This window comes from Cupressus sempervirens, chromosome 7 (assembly GCF_028749045.1).
Source record: "Cupressus sempervirens isolate cs-2001-9-10 chromosome 7, ASM2874904v1, whole genome shotgun sequence".
Classification (NCBI taxonomy): Eukaryota; Viridiplantae; Streptophyta; class Pinopsida; order Cupressales; family Cupressaceae; genus Cupressus; species Cupressus sempervirens.
The window spans coordinates 724,965,380-724,989,288 of NC_143124.1; the positions used below are offsets into that span (position 1 = coordinate 724,965,380).

The following is a 23,909-nucleotide window of genomic DNA, read 5'->3' on the forward strand; positions in this document are numbered from 1 at the left end:
GATACTTAGAAAAGTTGCTTTATGTTTGAATATTAAATCCTCCAATTATGTGTGATTATCTTTTCTGGAAAAAGGGGTTACAAATTTATTCAGAACAAATCAGAGAGTACAAATTAGAAGGCCCAATGCCAGACCATGAAGACCCAACACTTAACAAGACGAGGTTTTATAAGGAACCCCAACAGGGAAAGCAGCTACACAAGTTTGTCCTCCATAATTAACTTTTCCAAAGTTTCTGTATACAGTCATCCACCTCCCACGTATCCAAGTTCTCCACAGCCACTCTATTCCATTCACAGGGTAAATGACAAAAAGAAATATGATCCAAAAAAGAACACAGATTCAAGAGTGGCTTTACCACCAAGGCTAGATGCCAATTAGCTGCATCCAAATGTTGCACATTCAGCATATCAATCACAATTTGAGAATCAAACTCACAATCTTTTTCCATCCATGACAACACCCTCTTTCAATAGCTTGAAGAACAGCTATGACCTCCATAAGGTGATAAGAGTGATGCCCCTTATGTGTAGAAAAGAAGAATGCATCATCTCCATTGCTATTTCTTATCAAAACCACCAATTCTCGGATGACTAGCATTTTCTCTGGAAGAAACATCATTGTCAACTCCCCTAGGAGGAGGGGGCCATCTCTCCTCTTTATGGATTTCCTGTTTGGTTTGCCTCAATCTCCTCCTGAAAGAGGGGCCCACTCTATTGCTAGCTAGATTCAAGTTTTTATCACATTTAAATCACTAGAGTCCATAGGTATAGAAACATCATAGTTTGCAAAAATAGTTTTCTGAAGCCTGCAAAGGATCTTTCTCCACAGGAGAGCTCCTATCATTTTTGAATCTTGAAAGATCCTTCAAGTTCTTTCCAAGCACAAGTTCCAGATGTTGAAGGTTGGACCAAGAACCCAAGCAACCTGTAAAAACAACTCTTAGTTGGAGGACGGCTCAGACTTTCCCAAAATTCTAAGAAAGAGGTAGCACGGACACATGCATGGTTCCACACTCCCCCCCACAAGTTCCAAATTGCTCTAGAGTAAGGGCACTGAAAGTATAGATGAGAAACACAATTGCGTGTGATTATCTTGTTACCATTCCTCTTTTGGATTTCTTTCTGGTGCAGAGGTTGGATTTAAAAGGTGTTCTCTGGTAAATACTTTGATATAAAGAGAAATAAAATTATAAAACTGTATTCTATTTTCATATAAACATTCTCTCTTCTGCCTAGTATTTCCAGATATTCTCTTACTTTGAGGTCATACATGCACACATGTAAATGTGTGGGTTTGTGAGTCCAGTACTAACAAAGTGTGGATGTATTTTTCTTAAATTAAAAATATTTTAACTATCCAAGGTTCAATAAAACATTATAAGTCATTCATGTTGACATCTTGTGAAAGCAAAGCATAGTTCAATATTTTTGACTGTATTACTTACCAATTTTATTAAGTAAAAAATAGATGTGCTTTTCTATACATTTTCTTCTTCCTTGTATTGTTTAAAAATGTATCTTCTCCAAAAGCAAGCTCAGACACACAATAGCAAGATTCTGAGACTGTATCAGTCAATGAAATCTTATACTTATGAATATAATTTATAAACAATAAAAATGGGTATTTGTAGGCCTTTACCTTTTGACGGCTACTCTTATAGTTTTTAGTTGCCAAGGTGAACCAAAATAGTTCTGGATGCCTTCATATAATGAAAGTGAAGGGCTCAAGTTTGTCATGAGAACTTCGATTCGATTCTCACATACTTTCATGCAGTTTTTTGTATAACTAAATTTGAGGCCCCTATGAACCGATATACATGACATTGTTGCTGTTATTTTTAAAGTAAATGCAAAGAGTGAGCACTTTTGGAAGAATATTATTTGATGTGAACTGAAATACTTAGAATGATAGTTAAAACCTAAGCATGGAAGTCAACTTATTGTATTTTTTCAGAAATTGGTATCACCGAGCATAGTGCATTAAATGAAACAAGTATCACTTACACACTTACACACTTCACTTTTTGGTGCTCAGTATGGGGTTCTTTGTGTCGTTGAAATTTATGTTAAATGCATCTATGTTGTGCTAGATGTGGTACATATTTCCATAATAACTTGTTTTTTATTATTTTAATGGTCAACTTTGTAAATCTTGTAAATATTATAATGTTTCTAATATTGTAGATATTCTTTAGTTATTAGAATGTTTCTAATAACTACAATTGTTACTGTAATAAAAACACCATCTTTATAATTTATAAATGAGTGTTTTACTCATTCTTTTATGCATTGAATATTTTACCAGATACTTGTGTAATATGGTATTAGAGCTAAGTTGATTTTTTTCAAAAAAATTATATTTTCTTTATGAAATTATTAGTTTTAAAAAATTTCAATTTTTTTCTTTGCAACTTGTGGGCTCTTTTGCTTGCGATTAGTTTTTTAAAATTTTTTACAAAGGTTCGTGGGTTGTTTTTCTCCTTTGATGGCTTTTTGTTAATCAATCACTCATGAGCCCAATACCCCTTTATTTTGGTGTTTTGCAAGAACAAATATTGGTCATCTTTCCCTCCACAACCATTTTCTGCATTTTAACGCATTTTGGCCTTTTTTGTTCATGGTTGCTAGAACACTCACAATTTCCTCCGCAAATGATTCCTGATTGTATCTAAACCTTTTAGGGTGTTTCCTTTGCAAGTGACGACTTGTTCGTTGCCTTGCCGAGGTTGTTTTCAATGTTTCGTTGCTCATTGTGTTTTGTCTACCCAATTTCTTGGCTTGCGCAACATCTACATTCGATTAGGGTTCGTGTTCTCTAGATAACCTGTGCATTTTTTGCTTTGACAAGATTCTCGTGTATCCCCATTCACCCTTTTTCATCCACAACTCATTTTCTTGCAAGCACAACCATGTTTTTTGGTTGTTGGGTCTCTATAGAAGTTGTTCTTACACAACTTATACCTTGAACTTATATATTTTTGTACAATTTGCAGTCCTTCATAGCCAATTAGTATATATTTTTGTACAATTTGCAGTCCTTCATAGCCAATTAGGGGTTTTTCAAAACCCTTGGCAACTGTAGTTAAATTCAATTTTTGCTTATAAGTTCTTGGTGGTTTTCTCGAGAGGATTTTTGGGTACCTTTCAAAATTCTTTGGGTCTTCCAAATTTTTGGCTCTAGGATTTGTGCCTGCAAATCTTTCGTTCATTCTCAAAATCACTACCCCTTTTCTATCCTAGTCTTATTCAAAACATGATTTTCACATTTTGAATGTACTTTGCCTTGATATTCATGCAACCATTCTGTCTACCACCTTTGACCTCAATTTTCTACAATGTCATCTCTAATGAATATTCTGCCTAAGGGGAGTCAAAAATTCAACAATAAAAACAATAATATCTAGAAGTAGTGATGTTGATTTTTGAACACAAATGGCTTGACAAAATTATTTTGGGCTAGACTAATCGTCCCAAGGAAGAAGGCAAAGAATATGATAAATTTGATGAGAAAAATTGAGAGGTAGTTATCCTCATCAAACTTTTAGTCGCTGGTGCTACTTCAAGTTTTGGCAAAACAACTGCTGAAATTTGGATGCATCTCAAAGGTTTGCTTAAAATCTCTGATAAGAGTCACACGTTCTTCCTAACGGACTTGCTTTTCACAATCATGATAGATGAATAGGTGTCTCTGTAGGATCTTAATAAAATTAAGGACATTTGAGATTAGTTGGAGGCCATTGCATGCAAAACGGAAGAAGAAATGGTGGTGATCGCCCTGAAGAGTCTACCATCTTCCTATGAGCACTTTGTTGAAATTCTCAAATTTTTGTTTTCTAATTTATGCATAATGCTTCTACAACAAGATCATTGGAAACAACAATTCCACAGTATTACCAACTTGTCTTCAAACATACAAGCTTTCTCAGCTAACATTGTTCATACAACTATTAGTTCTCTTAGTTTTTTAGCAAAATCCTCCTGCTCAGTCATCCGAAGGCCCAAAGAAGAAAAAATATTTAGTGCAACTACCGTCATAAGTTTGGTCAAATGAAGTTGGAGAGCCATAGATGCTTAGTTGCTCAAGCCAGTCAATTTGGTTCATAGCCTAATGCGCATACTGCGGAGTACACTGAATGGGCGAGTCTTCCTTTTACGCCTTAATGGCTAAAAGACTTGTAGATCATGTAAAATCCTCTCCTTAGTATATTTATTTAGCATTCATGTGCCTCTCACCACTTCACTTATTGTTGGGATTGGATCATAGATTTTCAACCATTCTCAGATTCAATCGTTTTTGGAGGGGAAGAGTACACCGTTGTCAAAAAGGCAATATAAAGATTTAGTCTGGAGGAAGGAAACTGATTTTCCTTGATGTATACAATGTTTCAGGAATGGAATTCAACTTTCTCTCAATTAGTCAAATTTTGAGACATTCCCCTTGACTAGACGCGACCTTCAGTTCACACTAGTGTAGTATCATTGATCAAGAGACTAGTCTACTATTGTTGTCGGTGTTGAGGATCATGGTCTTTTTAGACTTGTTGATTCTGGTGATTCTCAGGAGCTTGCTGTGACAGTTCAATGCTCCTCTATTAGTACACTCTGGCATCAATGATTTGGACACTTAAATGTGCACTACCTTTCTCAGTTTGTTCTAGAATATATTATCATTGGTTTGTTGGAGATTCAGATCTAGAACCTTGAAGTTTGCAGTGCATGTCAGGTTGGGAAGCAACATCACGCTCCTTTTTCAGATGGTGATTTCTGGAGAGCTTCTAAGGTATTACAACAAATCAATGCTAATCTTGGTGGACCTATGGCTACTCCTATTACTAGATCTAGTTATTTTTAGTTTTATTGACGATTTTAGGTGTAGGATGTGGCTATATTTCCTTCGTAAAAAATTGTAGGTGTTTGTTTTGTTTCAAAAGTTCAAAGTATTTGTAGAAAAAGAGTTTTGTCAACATATTGTTACTCTTAGAACTGACAATGGGGGGTTCCTCTACCTTCTCCCATTTCTATGAACAAGATGGCATAAAGTGCCAATTAACAACACCTTACCCCTCTCAGCAAAACGGTGTTGTTGAGCATAGAAACCGCACAATCACCAAAAAATGACTGGTCTATGCTTGAATGCGAGTGTTCTAAAGAATTTTTGGTTTGAAGTAGTCCACACTATAGTCTATCTTCTCAACTGCTCTCCTATAGTGGTTGTCAAGAAGCAGGCTCCAGAAGAGGCCTAGTTAGGCCGTAAGCCTAGAAACAATCATCTCAATTTTTTTTGGCTCTGTTGCTTTTTTCTCATTCCTTGATGCTAAACATACCAGGTTAGATGTGAAGAGCCAGAAACTCATGATATTCAACTACAGTGACAATCTCAAAGCCTACGGACTGGTTGGCTTTGAGACTAATTGTCTCATCTTCAATTGTGATGTGGTCTTTGATGAGGAACGAGGGCCATTTTGACTCTCTCCTCCAACTTTGGATTTTGACGATCAATCTCCCAAAGCTCAGGGATTTGCCTTCCATTAGGCCCACTTGATTGGAGAGCTCCAATAGTTTCTATTTCTACCTCCCCACCAATTCCTTCTCTTGTAGGATTACCTAGACATGCAACTACTCTATCTGATTTTCCTTAAGATTTATCCAATCTCCTATTTGTTGATGATGATCCTGTTGCACCTCTTGCTTCTGATGTTGGCACTTCTACTCTTTGACCTAAACAGTCGACCGAGATGATTAGCGATCTTCATGTTGATGAGTTCATCAAGGGTAGAACTGCTTGGAAGAAGAGCAAACCTTTTGGTTTTGTAAATTATGCTCATGGCCAACAACCACAGTGTGTATGAGCCTCAAACATACACATAGGTGAAAGGGATACATGAGTGGAAAAAAGCTATAAAGATTGAATATCATAGTTTTTTGAAAAGTAACACTTGGTTTTTGTTAGATCTTTCCTTAGGAAACAAACCCATTGGATGCAAGTGTGTCTACAAATTCAAATACAATGCTGATGGTACTTTAGATAAGTACAAGGCTTGTCTTGTTGCCAAAGGCTTCTCTTAGTGTGAAGGAATTAATTATGTAGAGACCATTGCTCCATAAACAAAGATGAGCACCATCAAATTAATCCTAGCCATGACAACTCAATGTGGCTAGAAAGTCCATCAAATGGATGTTAAGAGTGCTTTCCTAAATGGTGAGTTACAAGAAGAGTGTTGCAATGTGGAACCTAATTAGACTTGGAGGGTTTTTTCTTTCACTTTCCCCCTAGATTTGACTATGGGGGTTTGGGGGCAGAGCCCCTTGCGGGGTCTGTGTGCTCCCTATCGTAGTGTAGGGTGGGGTCGAGGGGCAATGTCCCCACGGGGGTTTTCGAGGGGCCAAAGCCAAAAATGAATTTACTATTGTAAAAGGCGTTGATTGTTATTTTTTCTATTAGATGACTTATTCTAGCCCTAATTTTGTAAGTGGCAAAAAGCTTGTATAAAATGGCTTAGGGTTAGGGATTTCATGATGCATGATGAGATTGTAGCTTCTTGCGGTGGTATTGAGTTGTAAGGGATTGTGGATTGTGATCACTAGATAATAATAATATTGGACTTGTTGTTGGTGGACGTAGCCTTGGGATTCGGTGAACCAAGTTAAATCTTTGTGTCATGTGTTCTCTTTTGTTTGATTTATTATTTTCTGATATTGGTTATATTTGCATGTAATTGTTATTACTATCCGTGATTAATCCTAACAAAGAGGTTTACATGACACAACCTCTTGAAGTTTACTAGTAAAGAACACAAAGAACTTAAACTAGTGGAAGCACTCTATGGCCTCAAACAGGGTCTTCGAGCTTGCTAAAAAATTGATAAATGCCTTATAGATAAGGGTTTGTAGAGGAGTCCTCCTGACTCAAATTTGTATGTCAAGACTATTGGTAGTGATATCATCCTTCTAGTTATCTATGTTGATGATTTGATCTAGTTATTTATGTTTATGATTTGATCATCAAGAAATCAAACAAAATCTATGCCAAACTTTTGACATGACCGACCTTGGGCTTTTGGACTACTACTTAGGTCTCGAAGTTTGCTAGTAGTCACATAGCATCTTCATCTCTCAGTGTATGTATGCACGGGCTCTACTTGATAAATTTAGAATGTAGGACTGTAAACTTGCATCTACACCTATGGAGTTTGGTCTAAAGTTGTCAGGTAAATCTGGTGCTCTTGTTGAGAATGAATCCGCATTGGAGTAACTAATGCGTAGTTTGATCTATCCCACCACCACTAGACCTGATTTCAGCTTTGTAGTAGGTTACATATTTTGCTTCATGATAACTCCTATTCAAATTTTTAGATTGCAGCCAAGCGCATCTTGTCATGTCCCAAAATTTTAATGTAATTTTTAAATTAAATTAATTAATTAACTGGTCCCAGAATTTAAATAATATAAGGACCTTTAATTAGTTACTTTGATTAATTAATATGTGCCTCAAGATAATATTTGTATTTGTGGTTCCAATTGATTTAGTATATCTCGGACCCATTTTTATAGTAGCCTCCGTTGGTAAGTGTTGCCGTTGGCTATCTTTGTACACCCTCGGAAACGTTTTCCCTGGCAGGTATTTAAGCACTTCTTGTAGGTAGTCATAGGTATGCGATTTGGATTATTTCTTTTGTACTGCGAATTCTAGTTGGCATTCTTTGTTATTTGCCATTTCGGAAGTGAAAGATCTTCCCTACTTGGCATGTCCGGTTTCGGTGGGATTCAACCCTCACCCTGTTCCATTGTATATAACACTTTGCTCAGATCTAGCAAATTGGAGCACCATCTTTTGGCAAATATTAATTAGAGGATTATTCGTGTTCAATCTCCATTCTTGTTTGGCTTTATCTAACAAATTTAGATCTATAAGTTTATGGTTGCATGATTGGGCATTCTTCCCTCTATCCCTACACCATCGACCGGTTTCCTCCCTCCTACCGTACGGATGACTCTCCTTCATTTCGCGTACGACTTGTCCTACCTCTAGCGTATGGCCTTCCTTGGACTATTGTACGACCTTTTCGTGACTACCGCACAATACAGATAATTGAGCTGCACAACACGGGCGACTGAGGCCGCACAACACAGGCAATTGAGGCCATGCAGCACGGGCAACTGAGGCTGCGCAACACAGGCTGTGGCTGTGCAACACGGGCAACTAAGGCCATACAACACGGGCAACTTTCGGGAACATTACTCAGAGCTAGTGATCTTGCTAGCTTGCTAGGATGATTGAGAGATTTTGGTACTTGGATCACACTATGGCCTCGAACAGCAATGGAGAGTGGTGGTTGAAGGCACTACAAAGGATTGGCAAAGAGCTCAGTGAGGGTGTTGATCTTCCATTAGATATATTGGAAGTATGTTTGTGTCATGTGGACCAATTACTTTCAAGATTTATACAGAGAATCCTCTCGCCAATTAAGGAGGCCTTAAGTAAACCCAGGCTTTTGAGACACCATGACAAGGATAAAAGATTGGTAGTTGCAGCATGTCTCAGCGAGGTCTTGAGAATTTCAGCTCCTAAAGCATCGTATGATGATAACACCATGATAGAGATATTGCAATTGATAGTTGACAACTTTCAGAGTCTTAATGACTTCAGTAGTGACCCTTTTGGTAGGAGATCTACAATATTGGAGAATTGTGCAAATGTCAAAGTAACCTTCTCTTAGATCTTGAATTGCAAAATTTGGTCCATGATATGTTTCATCACTTCTTGGTCACCATCAAGGAAGATCATGATACTAAGATTTCAGTTGCTATGGAGAGTCTTAAGATTTCGTGCATTGAAGAGATGGATGAAATATCCCAACCCATCACATCTATGTTATGGGCTGTTCGTAATCTAGAATGTATTCCCTCTATAGCAACATATAGATTGGTTAGTAATGTTTTCAAGCATTGTGAAGAAAAACTAATATCTCATTTGTACAAGTGGGAGAGAATGACTGACAATGATCAGGGTGATACTTTACGTGAGGAGAATGAAGGCATGATTATAGGGCCACTCCAAGAGGAACACCAAAAAAATGAAGAGGTTGCTTGCATGGATCTTGTGAAGATATGGACGGATCAAGTTGTGCCCATCACCAAAGTTGTGCCCGAGATTGTGCCTGTCACCAAGGCACTATCCGTTGAGGAAGTTCCATTAGTTGCCAAAGTTGTGTCCATCATAGAAGCTCTCTATTGCCGAGGCTTTGTGGTTGTCACCAAAGCTATATCCATCATCGTGGTCTTGTCCGTCTCTGAGGTTGTATGTCCATCACCGTCATTATGTCTGTCACCATTGTGTCCATTGTCATGTCCGTCACCGACGCTGAGTTCGTGTCTGTCACCATTGTCGTATCTGTCATTGACACCGAGTCTATGTCCGTTGTCGAGTTTGTGTCTGTCATCGTTGTGTTTGTCACTAATGCCAAGTTTGTGTTTGTCGTCGAGTTCATGTCCGTCATCGCCATCATATCTATCACCTTCGTGTCCGTCATCGACGTCAAGTACGTGTTTGTCATCGAGTTCGTGTCCATCACTGACGCCAAGTCTGTGTCCGTCACCAACGCGAAGTCCATCGTTGAGTTCGTGTCAGTCATCGTTGTTGTGTCTGTCACCGTCGTGTCCATCACCGACGTCGAGTTTTTGTCTGTTACTATTGTATCCATCATCGACATTGAGTTTGTATACCTTGTCGAGTTCGTATCCATCACCGTCATGTCCGTCATCGACACCGATTTGTGCCCGTCACCATCGTTGTGTCTGTTGTCACCGTCGCCATATCTGTCATCGCCATTGTGTACATTGTCATCATCGCTGTCTTGTCCATTGCCATGTCTGACATTGTCGTCGTCATCATGTATGTCATCTTCATTGTGTCCATTGTCATTGTAGCAGCTGTGTCTATTGCCAAGTCCATCATCATGTTCGTCACCGTTGTTGCGTCTGCCAACGTTGTTGTGTCTGTCATCGACGTCAAGTTTGTATCTGTTGTCAAGGGTGTATCCGTCACTGTAGTTGTATCCATCGACGATGTCATGGCTGTCTTCGTCATAATTGTGTCTGTCATTGTGGCTGCATCAATCGCAACAGCTATGTTTGTCGCCATTGAGACATTGCTTGTTGTTGAGGCTCTATCCATCATCGAGGCTTCAACTGAGGTTCTGCGTGCCATTGAGGTTTTACCTACAGCTAAAATTTTGTTTGCTGCCAAGGTACTCTTTGTTGAAGTTTTTTTGGCCAAGGTTCCCTTTACTGAGGTACTCTTTGCTGAGACTCCCATCATCACTACACCCTTCACTGAAGCTCATGTCACCGAGGTTGTCACAGTCGAGCCCCCCTTCGTCGACATTCTCACTACTGTAGCTCTCTTCGTTAAGGTTTCATTCGTCAGGAATATAATAGTGATTGTTGTGGTTGTGTCAGTGGGTAAGTTTGTGCCAGCATCAATGTCTGTGTGCATGACCATACCCAAAGAGATTTTTGAACATAATGACATGAAAGATTTCATCAATTTGTGTCATTGGAATCTTGGTGAAGGCTACGACAATGTTTATATCAGAGTGGCACAATGGATGCTTAATGACAGTTGGGTGCAAGGGAGTTTTGATGACAATTCACTCATTTCACCTGCGTGTTTGGTTTGGCATCCTAGTGACTCGGGATACGATAATATTTATATCAGAGTGGCGCAACGAAAGTTTGATAGCAATGTGGTGCTCGGAGGATTGATATCCTTTCACTTGTCCTGCCTGTGCGTTTGATTTGGGACCTTGGAGCTGTTGGTGTTCTGTTAGATGACGGATTGCTTGAGGGCAAACAATCTTTGAGCAACGAGGATTTGTCATGTCCTGAAATTTTAATGTAATTTTTAAAACTAAATTGATTAATTAATTGGTCCCAGAAATTAAATAATATAAGGACCTTTAATTAGTTACTTTAATTAATTAATATGTGGCCTAAGATAATATTTGTATGTGTGGTTCCGATTGATTTAGTATATCTCGGACCCATTTTTATATTAGTGTCCGTTGGTAAGTGTTGCCATCGGCTATCTTTGTACACCCTCAGAAATGTTTTCCCTGATGGGTATTTAAGTGGAATGTTCCCTTTTGGAACATTAGAAATATTGGAGTCTTATTTTATGCAATATTAAATTGACTCTGAGGCTTAGGCTCAAAATATCAAAAAGGTCGATTTAATGTTATATTAAGGACAAAAGGGGGAAGGAGGAACAAGACGAAATGCTTTAGGGAAGTTGAAGAGCCACAAGGGAATAAGACGAAATCAGAGAGTAGCCGAAGAGTCTTGGTTTGTGTTTTAAAAGGAGAAAGTGGCTCATTGTTGGATATGTTTTTTGATTTATTATTCAGTTCAATTTCCTCTCTTGCGAGAGTCTCAGAAAGCTTCAGCTTTCAGCTAGTTGGAGGACGTAGCCCCTCGTGCTAGCAGACAGTGGACGCAAACCCATAGTCTCAGGAAACATCACTTTAGGTGTTTCATTCGCACTTATAGGTTCTTATCCTATCGTTCCAATCTGGCTGTTAAATCTGTATTTAGGATTGGTTTCTGTGAACTGGTTATTGTATTGTTGTTGTATAATACAATAACGTTTAGTTGCTGATTGTTATATTGTCGTTGTATAAGACAATAACATTGCTTAAGGAATTTTAAGAGTTGCTGGCTTTATCATACCAGTTTGTAATCTATGGTTGCATGTGCAATATTTTGAATGTTATTGCGAAATAATGGGTTATATACTTGTGGAGAACTTTCTGGTTTAATTATAGTATTGTATTCCTTGGGCCTAAATATGAATTGAATGTTATATCTAACAAGAAGTTAGTCGAATTTCTTTTGGGGTTTCTGCTGGATTTCCCTGTTGTGAAGTACATCTGTTATATTTTAGTTTTTATCTTATTGTTCAAAGAGAAAGTTAGTAAATATCCAGATAGGGATATTACAGTGGTATCAGAGCTAGTTCTCCTGCCAGCTTGCGAGGTTATATCAGAACCGTGTTTTCTGCTAGCCTGTGTGGTTATTGGAAATCGATGGTAAACCTTTATCAAAATTTATTAGAGACAAATTCTGAAGATATTCAAGATGTTAGGCAGAACATTAAGTGAGCATTACTTACAGGATTAATGGAGTTGGTCTTTCTAGACTGCAAGTGGGAGTAAACGTTCAACTCATGGTGTTCAATCCTGTTGGTGAATGTGGCAAAGGAGAAGAGATTATTCTTGTCAAAAATTTACAAGTTCTCTAGAAGAAACATAATTTTTTTTTTTACAAATAGGTGGTGAATCTCCTGAAGCTCTGTATTCAAAGCTGCTTCATGTTCTGAAGTTTGTATATCAGTATATTTGCTTTGAAAATGGGATCTGGATGAAGTTTTTTTTTGGGAAGTTAATGTGATCGAAGTTATCAGAGGCAATTATTACAAATTGTCTTGTCAAGGCTGTACCTGATGAAATTTTTGAAGTTACAGAGTTCCAGAAGGTGGTGAAATTGACAAGAGACTTTAAGCATGAATTAAAGCATATGACATTGATATTTGCATTTGATGATAACGATGACAGACTGACCAATTTTGCATTAAATGTTGAGATTCATTTCGCTTCAAACAAAAAGAAAAAAATTGCATCTTAGCAACTGTTCGAAAGATAGTAGTTCAATCTCAGCTGTTGAATTACTTTTCTAGCCTTTCAACATGTGCTATTTCATTGGTTGCGAAACACTTAATGGAGATAGTGCTTGAAGCACTAAAGGATGCGTGTTCATCGCCTATTCAGATAGTGTCGGAGTTTTATCTTGCTGCACGAGATGCCCTTCTACTATATAGAACTATTGTTCTAGTAAAGCTAAGGAGCTAAACACGTTAAGTCAAGTTGATATCATTGTGCAAAATGTTTGTGTCTATTTGGCTCAAGAAATTCTTGGACTTGCATTTGAGTATCATGAAACTCTTTCAAATGAGTTGAAAGGGAATATTTTATTTGCGGACTTGGCCTCACCTTTTCATCAGTTAGCAGAACCGTTACAGTAGGACTTGCTAGACGTCACCTAGAAAAGACAAATGCATTTTCAAGAAGTTTTGTAGACTTGAATCAACTCCAAAACATAATAGTATAATGCCATCTGCGGGAGGGGATACGGGATAGTTGGCATATGTTTCTTCACATCAGACCAGCCCCATATATGGTCTTCACGTGAACGCAAATTAGCAGGACTGAAGAACGACCATGATGTCAGGAGTAATAGGTGTCTTGGGTGCAATAGAACATGTTTGCCAGAAGTTAAAATATTTCAGACTTATCTGAAAAATGCCGATATGAATTATTATTAAGGAACTTTGGTGACCAACTATCATTGGGCGGAAAAAAATTGAAAAGTTTAAACGAGTAACGTCCGCGCCTATGTAGAAGGCCGCCGGTGCTGGGAGTCAGAAGTTTGCAACATTCTAGAAGTGAAGAAGACTATACTTGCTTAAATATACATCGTGCGTTTCATATCCTCGTTGGCCGGGCATTGCATATGTTGAAATTGTGTGCTTGCATATCCTCCTTGATCCCTTGAAGGTGAATCGACAATTGCATGCCGTAAGTGTTGGAAGGAGATACATGGCAGGAGGATTGAGCAAAAATAAGAAAAATTAAAAAAAATGAAACTGTGACCACGTCAGAGGAGGTTGTGATTCAGTCAAACATAGGGGGATTTTTCAACTTCATGAACATTTATTCTTTCTATCAGTGGGATGACTCTAATCTCGGTAGTCGACAAATGCTAACATTTTGTGGTAACAGTTTGCGGAAGACACGTCAACGCACTGGCCATTATGCAGTTACGGAAAGCTTCTAATGAGAGTGGAAATTAAGATGGTGAATGTGAACTTGAGTGCACTCTAGCCGGTCGAGCATTGAAAAATAAATTAGCAAAGCCTCGAGCTTACTAGAAAGAATGCATTACCCAAAGAAAAAAGCCCAAAAATTGCAGACATTGGGCAGATTATCACACGCAAGGTTGGGGTTAATGAGTTAAAGGGGTTACGAACAGTTTTGGTGGACCAGCGATCAAGTTTGAGGAGTATGCATTGAGAATAAAAGGGCCTATGATTAATTTCAGAGGTCACGCTGAGAGCCAACGTCGGTCTTATTGGGAGCTGTGACTAAATTGGAAGGCAGGACACATATGAACTCTGCCCTACGTGGATGCTAGAGGGAAGCGTCAGGGACAGTTGTGAGACATGCGAAGATCTGGAATTGCAACTGGCACATTCCTGCATCATTAGTACTGCTTACTTGGATTCTAAAACAGATTCCAGGTAGGTATAAACTCTTTGGCATAGTTGGAATCAGGCGAATAACAGTTTAGCCTTAGGGGGTAGTAAAACTAAGTCACTGTCTGTGAATCGAGCACTTCGAGCAATAAGGAACTCTGATGTCATAGCACTTGTTATTGATGCAATAACTTGTATTATAGAGCAGGACCACAGTAATGGTGAAAAAGAAACATAATTTTTTTTCTAGAAGGAAAGTAGTTTAACTCTGTGGGGTACCATGGTTTCAGGTAGTGGTTGACTGGTGATTTCAGTTGTCAAGATACCTTTCGCTTAGGAGGAAGTGACAATAACTCAAGGCAGTGAAAGGGTGTAGTTATCCTGTTTCTGGCCTCATTACAAACAAGACAGAACAACACAGTTCCTCTTATAACATTGACTAGACACCACCGATACAAGCGGCAAAGGTTTTTGAGCAGCGGTCAGTGTTTGTTGGGATTTCATAAATGTCATTGTGGCTCTAAGTTGTAGGACTCTTATTACGAAGAATAGATCAAATTACACTATGGAATTGAGTCTATTGGTAGTTGATGTTTAACAAATTCCTAATTATTCAAAAATTGATGCAAAAACAAATTACCCAATGCCAATCTACGAATCTTAAAGGTTCATGAAACATCAAGGCAATTCTGGGCCAGAATTTAGCTATTTGTCAGACTAACAGTAACAAGATAATGACATTTAGCAATGGGAAGAGATTTGAACAAAATTCTGAAAGGCACTATGAAACTACAAGAACATTTAGCCCAAAATTCAGAATCTGTTGTAAGAGCAGAGATACTTGACATTCATGGAGAGTATTAAAAACTTCCTTTCCGAATTCAGAACACTTTATCATTCAGCGACTACCAGGATTTTTCTCTAGGTCAGCAAAATATTATTGATATGGCAAAAACAAAGTATCTGGAGTTGGCCCAGAATCTCTTTGCAAACGAACAACACACATGGGTGTATGAAGAAATTCTGATAGGCTAGAATTATCATTTGGATGATCTTGAAATTGAAGAGCAGACAACTACCAGAGATGGGCAGCCTTCTCGCGATCATATAGAAGACGTTGCACAAGGTACAAGTTTTTATGTTGGTGAAATGGAGGTGAACGTTGACAAACAGGCAGATGAGGGCGGTTGCACTCGAGATTATTACTGGTTAGAATCCTTGCATGATGAATCTTTTAAATCCGATGCTCATGACATAAGATTAGAAGAACATATCGAGATGACCCTTCAAAACGATGAACTGCTTCGAAATAACAATCATGAAATGCACACCTTAAGGAGTCAGTTGAAGGTTAATGAAAATAGTATTGTGTCTTCTCTATTACATTACGACAACACTCATAAGTTGGTAGAAGATCTATACAGAAAGGTTTGGAAGGGAGTGGAAGGAGATTGGCTTGTTGCTGATTAGCAGGTGATCATAATAGCTCTTGAGACTATGAAATCAGATTATTTGCATTTGCTTTCTGACAGAGATAACATTCTTAAGGTTGCTGAAGTTCATGTTGGTTAGTTGGATAAAGAAAGGAATGAGATTATGGAGCTAAAAAGGGAGCTTAAAGATACCCATGAGGCATTAGATGATGCTCGATTTCCTCTTCAGGAGGCAAAAAATCAGATTAGGATCATGAATCACTCTCAAGAGCAGGAGAATAAAGAGAGGCAGGAGTTTTTTCTAGAGGTAATTGATGAATTTGAGAGCATTCAGCAGATGTATGATTTGGATAGCTGCCCCAAACTGTTAAGTAGCAAAGCTTCAGAACCCTTTCAGCTTGTTGACAACCCTTTGTTTGAAGCTACTGCTGATTGGATTTACAACAATTCTCTTTTTGTGTTACATGATGGATCTTCTCTTATTTGCCATAAAGATGAAGAGTTTGATTTCTGACTTTGGGATCTTGGCTCAGAACCTAGAAGTGAATCCGGATCTCAGCATGGGACTGATGAATCAACTTCTGTTGCTTATCATTTGATCAACCCCAACATATTTTCCAATTTCACCCCATTTAGGAGTTGGGTGAATTTTCTTCATCAGCCTCTGAACAGTTCTTGGTGGAGTATTTATGTGAGGTTTGCAGTTAGATTCTTAGCATCCTTCATATTCATAGCACTTATGCGCTTGGGAATTCTCCAAGTTTATGCCGATAGTATGAATTTTGATGTTTATGCGATGGTGATTTCGGCTTTTGAGCAACTCATTTCTTACATCGTCCATTTAGGTTAGGTCTTCACATTCTACTGGATTATACATGGACCCTGGATGTATTTCTATCTCATCATAGTAGCGAGGCAGGACAATAGAGTTTGGGATCCAAGGGTTGGCAGATTGTATCTATGGTGGGATGAGGATTTTATTGTGGTCATGGTGTTGATCAGTATTGAGCAATTTATAGGTGTAGGTGCTGAGATTTTTCAGAGAGTTATATGGGATCCAAGGAGCTGGTTGAGAGATAGATTGCAAAGAGATATTTGGCTTCGCAGTTTGGCCAACATTGTTTTCAGTTTGGATTACAGGGCTGCTTGCAAACTCGTATGGGATCATGGTATGAATTGCTTGAGGACAAGCAATTTTAAGGAGGGGAGATTTATAATGTTCCCTTTTGGAACATTAGAAATATTGAAGTCTTATTTCATGCAATATTAAATTGACTTTGAGGCTTAGGCTCAAAATATCAAAAAGGTCGATATAATGTTATATTAAGGACAAAAGGGGCAAGGAGGAACAAGACAAAATGCTTTAGGGAAGTTGAAGAGCCACAAAGGAATAAGACGAAACCAGAGAGGAGCCGAAGGGTCTTGGTTTGTGCTTTAAAAGGAGAAAGTGGCTCATTGTTGGATATGTTTTTTGATTTATTATCCAGTTTAGTTTCCTCTCTTGCGAGAGTCTCAGAAAGCTTCAGCTTTCAGCTAGTTGGAGGACGTAGCCCCTTGTGCTAGTAGGCAGTGGACACAAATCCATTGTCTCAGGAAACATCACTTCAGGTGTTTCATTTGTGCTTACAGGTTCTTATCCTATCATTCCAATCCGACTGTTAAATCTGTATTTAGGATTGGTTTCTGTGAACTGGTTATTGTATTGCTGTTGTATAATACAATAACATTTAGTTGTTGATTGTTATATTGTTGTTGTATAAGGCAATAACACTGTTTAAGGAATTTTAAGAGTTGCTGGTTTTATCATACCAGTTTGTAATTTATGGTTGCATGTGCGATATTTTGAATGTTATTGCGAAATAATGGGTTATATACTTGTGGAGAACTTTCTGGTTTAATTATAGTATTGTATTCCTTGGGCCTAAATATGAATTGAATGTTATATCTAAGAAGTTAGTCGAATTTCTTTTGGGGTTTCTGCTGGATTTCCTTGTTCAGAAGTACATCTGTCATATTTTAGTTCTGATCTTATTGTTCAAGGAGAAAGTTAGTAAATATCCGGATAGGGATATTACATTAAGCACGGCTTGTAGGTAGTCATAGGTATGCAATTTGGATTATTTCTTTTGTATTGCGAATTCCAGTTGGGATTCTTTGTTGTTCGCCATTTCGGAAGTGAAAGATCTTCCCTACTTGGCTTGTCCAATTTCGGTGGGATTCAGCCCTCATCCTATTCCATTGTATATAATACTTTATTCGGATCTGGCAAATCCGAGCACCATCTTTTGGCAAATATTAATTGAAGGATTATTCATGTTCAATCTCCATTCTTGTTTGGCTTTATCTAACGAATTCAGATCTATAAGTTTATGGTTGCATGATTGGGCATTCTTCCCTCTATTTGTACACCATTAGCCGGTTTCCTCCCTCCTACCGTACGGGCGACTCTGCCTTCATTCCACGTACGACTTGTCCTACCTCTACCATACGGCCTCTCTTGAACTATCGTACGACCTCCCATTGACTACCGCATAATATAGGCAACTGAGGCTGCACAACACAGGCAACTAAGGCCGCGCAGCACGAGCAACTGAGGCCGCATAGCACGAGCAATTGAGGCCACGTAGCACGGGCAACTGAGGTCGCCCAACACAGGCAACTTAGGTGGCGGAGCACGAACAACTGAGGCGGTGCAACATGAGCAACTGAGGCGGCACAACATGGGCTGTGGCCGTGTAGCACGGGCAACTGAGGCCGCGCAACACGGGCTGTGGCCATGCAACACGGGCAACTAAGGCCGCGCAACACGGGCTGTGGCCACACAACACGCAACTGAGGCCACGCAGCACGGGCAACTGAGGCCATGCAGCATGGGCAACTAAGGCCGTGTAGCACGGACAACCCAATACTGCCAGGAACGGAACATTATAGTGGGATCAGAGTAGAAACCATTCGGGAGCATTACTGAAACCGTTCGAGAACATTACACATCCTTGGGTATGTCAAGGGTACTCTAGACTTTGGTATCCTCTACGGACAAAGCAATGGTCCTCGACTCATTGGTTACACAAATTTAGATTGGGGAGGCACTGTAGATGACAACAAGTCTAGTTTCGGGTATTGTTATGTGGTTTGCACACCATTGCCCCATTGCAAATGGGAACCCCCTCTTTTCGTTTTAGCAAGTAGGAGCCTTTGTCTTAGGTGCTTTTGGTTGGCATTATTTTTTCAAGTCTCCTAGTCTGGGGTGAGTTTGAGCAATTTTGGCTCATTGGGAAGCAATTTTCGCCTAGGGTTTATGTAAGCATTTTTATGCCACTTAAAGGAATTTTCGTAGCTTAAGTCTAAGTGGAGATTGAAATTTTAGTCTGGGAGAGAAGGGTTTACATGTTTGACGAAGTTTGTGAGAAAACCTATCTTGGGGAAATTTCACATCTTTGGAAATTTCCTTCCTGTGGAAATTGGGGAAATTTTGCATCTTTTGAAATTTCCCTACCTCCCCATTTCCCCCAAAAATCTCAAGACTCCCCCTTTCAGCAAAATGAAATGCAAATTCTTTAAGAGGGAAATTTTGCATCTTCGAAAATTTCCCTGCATTGAGTCTCCTAAGTTTTGTCATTCTCAAAGGCATTGGAAGATCGATTTATGGCACGAGGATAACACCATGAGCAAGAATAGAGCAAAGAATCGCCAAGGAATGTTCAAATGAGGAAATTTTAAGAACACCATGTCTTGGGGAAATTTTGTATCTTCAAAAATTTCCCTAACCAACTATCAATCTTTGTTAATCACCAAAACTACCCACTCCTCACAAAAAAAAAATGAGGAGAGAGAAAGTGATGAAAATTAGAAGAAAAAATAAATAATAATAATAAAAAATGGTTTTGGATTGTGATGAGATTAAGATTTGCCTCGACTTTACAAAATCATTGGTTTTAAATTGTGATGAATTTTGTATATTATCAATGTGAATTTATTTTCAGATTTCTCTCCACAAGCTTAATGCTTTTCTCCATCATTTTGCAAGGTAAACTCAAGAAGGAGAAGCTAGAGGCCAAGGTGATGATCAAGGCCTCAAAACTTCAAATGGATACTACAAGGAGATGGATCGATCTCGAGGATGCAAGTGAGAAGGAAGGATTCATGGTCAAGCTTTCAACCCACAAACTCAAGTTGAAATCAAGAGGAAATTTAGGAAAGCACAGAGGATCCAACTACATGAGAACATATTCAAGGAAAATCAAGAGAGATCAAGTTCACAAGTTCACAAAGATGCAAGCGATTCAAGTCAGTTCCATGAGGAAATTTCAAAGGATGATGAGGTGGCAATTATTTGCCTCCTCCAATTAGAAAATTTCAATTTTTGGCACAGTCAATCAAATCATGCCAAGTGTCCTTTTTTTTCATTGGCTAAGAAAATTATAATAATTTTCTTATTGGCCCACAAATTGGTGCCTTCATGTAATTGGTTGGAAATTTGGCAACCCTAATTAGGGTTTGTGGGAAGAAATCTTGACCCTTGATCTTGAATTGATCTTGGCCCTTTGTTGTTATAGAGCTAGTATAAAAGGTCAAGGCCTTCTCATTAGATAAGATGAGATTAGTTTAGAGATTGGAGGTAGTAGAGAGCTAGGAGATTAGAGTAGGATAGCTAAGGGAGAGACTTGATCAAATTGTTGCTATAATGCTTGTCAAAGTAATTGATAATTCATTGTTGGTTCTTCATGGTGTATTACTTAGTATTGCTTTGTAGCATTGCATGGTTTTCTCAATCTTTCACTTGAAGTAGATTTCTTTTCATGTTGAATTAGTTTAGTTGAGTGGAAGTTGTTGTGGATGTTTTCTTGTTCGATTTGAACAAATCCGGGCTAGTAGCCTTTTGCCGATTTTAAGGGTGCCTTGTGTGGTAAGCCAATGAAAACACTTAACTTCAGTTGATGTTCAATCTTTGGTTTGCATCGAGATGATGAGATTGGAGAGAGGATATTGATGTGAAAATCATTTGTGTATTCCTTAGAAGCTTGCACTAGGTGGGTGGAGCCGTTGCTGAGATTACATCTAGTAGAGTCCAAGGCATCCACGATTCTTTTCATTACTAGTTAGAGGTAGAAGTAGTAGTAGAAGTTTAAGTTTAAGTTGATGTAGAAAGATTGGGAAAATTAGAAGCTATATTCTTGTTGCACAGTGTAAAGCCAAACCTTTAGAAGTGCAACAATTGATATCCATTGAATGAATAGCATAAGTCCCTTTGTGATAACCAGCATATCACATGTGAAGTCCATGATTAAGAAGGAACCTTGAAGTCATTTCATGATCTTACTTTGCAAGCTTGGCATGAGAACCTTATATCAAGAGAGGACTGAGTGTTTAGTGTTTCTCCTTGAAACATTAAGTATTTGATTCTGCATGTTTAGTGGAACAAAACTCACATCAACAGGCATGTCTTCAATTTGGGCACGTGTGCTATCATTTGGACCAATAAGAAGTAGCACTCCATATCTCTTTTCTCAATGGAAGCTGAACATCGGGGTACAGTCAAAGCAGTTTGTGACACAATTTGGCTTCGAAGGATGCTTTCTGACATCCATATGTCTCAGGAAGGTCCTTCACCCCTCTTTTGCGACAATCAAGGGGTCCTCAAACTTGCCAAAAATTGAGTCTTCATGAGCGAACCAAACATATTGACATTCATTGTCATTTCATCCGTCAGCTGCTTTAAGGTGAATTCGTATATTTGCAGTATATTCCCACAGAGGAACAGATTACTGATATTCTCACCAAATTCCTACTTCACGAGAAGTCTGTTAAGTTCAGGGGGCTTCTTGGTGTCGTTGATTGATTGACGATTAAGGGAGGGTATTAGAGTAATATCTCCATAATATACTATTTATTATTATTTTAATGGCTAATTAGTACCTTCTAACCTTGATTTTGTAAAGGAGAGCACTTATAAGTAGCTAAGTTGTAAGGTTTATTCGAAATCCGCATGGCCATGTTCTGATACTTTTAGCTTCCTTGCCAAATAATCCCACCATCATGCTGAATTTTTCTCCTTTGCAAACCCTTAACATATCACAAATTCATTTGATAACATTAGAAACATAAGATCATTGAAACAGATTGAAAGAAAATAACAATTATCCTTTAAACATCTGTACAAGATAGTATTTCCTTCAAATGTACAAACTAGTTACAAATCAGTTAGCAATTGCCATTTAAAATCTAAAAGTCAATACTATTAGATTTGATTTATGAACAGTAGGTACAAGGAACCAGGAGAGAAAAAATAGAAGTTGCAATGCTGATTGAAATGAAAGTGAGGAAAAAGAACATGTGCACTAGATGTGAACTGTATCTGAAAGTTTAAATGAGTTGGAGGAGACCATACAGCCCATTTAGTAGATTGGGGAGCTGTCAGAGAAGATTTGTAGTGGTGGGGCTGACTATGCTAGAAGAGCTCAGGTGGGTCATAGGTGTCCACATTGTTTTCTGTCGAGCACTCTTGAAATTTTCACTGAAGTTTTATCTTCACTCACAATGCCTGTTCTTGCCTGCAATCTATTTCTGCAACCTTCAGAAGGCAAAATACAGATCTGAGCTAGGGAATATGAAAAATGTTTAGGGCTGCAAAGGGGATTGTCTTAGTCCCGCTGTGGGAATATTCCAACTTGTTCCACAAAAAACAAATTAGGAAATCGGATAGTGTGTGCAGACCCAGGTGATAGTGTGTAAGGCATAACCAAAAATCCTGAAGGGTAAAATCTATGGCAACAACATGATCATAGGAGGAAGATGCAAGAGGGCTAGAGCTTTAAGATCTAGGGATATTTGAAATAGTAGGTTTCTGATTTGTGATGATTATGGAAGAGGACAAGAGCTTCATAAAGGGGGAATCGGGGGAAATAGATGTAGAGAGGATAGGGAAATGACGAAGATCCAATGGCCTGGATGAGACAAGAAACTTCCATAACTTAAGATCTCCAGTCCCAGTTTGCTGCCATTTTGTTTGAATGGATGACTCCAATTCTGAGAAAAGAGATGTGATTAAGTTCTCTATTCTTTGAGTGGGATAAACTAATGAGTGATTAGAGGGAAGAATGGTCTTAATTGTGATCCCAGAATATGTTTTTAGGGTTGGTGCTGATAAAAAACTAGTTAGGATAAGAGTGACAAATACTGTGTAAAGTTTGGTAAAGCGACTCTGGGAAATTGGGGGTGCTTGCTATGAGGACAGCCATGGTCATGTGACTAAGGGCACTAATGGGCATCGTTGCTCACATGTGTTGAACACTTGTTGTCATTGATGTCAAAGGAATGTCAAGAAGTGTCAGCAAACTGTTGTCAATAATGACAAGGTTTTTTGAGGAACGTAAATTACTTTTCATGTCATGTCAGATCTGTCCAATCTGCATTTCGAGTTTTGGCAGCACTGTGGATTGCTATGACAATGGAAACAGTTGGACTATATGGTGCAGGAGCACCCACATAAAGTATTTAGGTCAAGTTTTATGCACGAGCTGACTTGAGAAATTTATCCCAATTTTGTCATTATGATAAGATCTTTTCTTGGGATTCGTACATATCATTGTGGGGTCATTCTTCCCCATTCTATATCAATCTAGAGTATTCTATAGACTGTTTTTCCTATTTTGTAATAATCTAGAATTTTTCGTAGACCGTCTTCACAGGTATAAATAGAGTTTTAGGTTTAGATTTAGGTTCAGGGCAAGTCTTTAGAATATGAAATTACGGGAGAAGAAATCTGTAGGAGAGCAAATGTATTTACTGTTCATTTGAAGAATTAATTAAGAAGAAATTTTAATATATATTTCTTGCTGGTGCTGGTTTCTTTTTGATATTGCTTCTGTTGAATTTATCTCTGCATCACTATATTTTTAGTATCTTCATGCATCTAGTCCAGTTGGTAGAGGTGGTCTGGAAATGTTATCTGGAGTTGTCGAAGGCAAGTTACCCAGACAGTGAGCATGCAGTAGCATATTGTTTTGATCAGCATTACTTCATATTTGAGAGTTATGATCTGCGGTTTAAAGGAGAGTATGTAAACACATGTTTTATCATATCCTGAAGTTTCAGGACTTACTGCTCATGAAACAGGAAGTTTCAAGTGACAGAAGGGTCGCTGTGACTGTTAATCAGGTATGTAGC

General features: G+C 38.5%; 1 protein-coding gene across 3 annotated transcripts in view; it reads left to right on the plus strand.

Annotated features, from left to right (window-relative positions):
• Positions 1-23,909, plus strand: part of LOC149549283 (protein GID8 homolog) — an 87,718-nt gene that overhangs the window by 14,013 nt on the left and 49,796 nt on the right. The gene's annotated exons all lie outside the window — the stretch shown is intronic.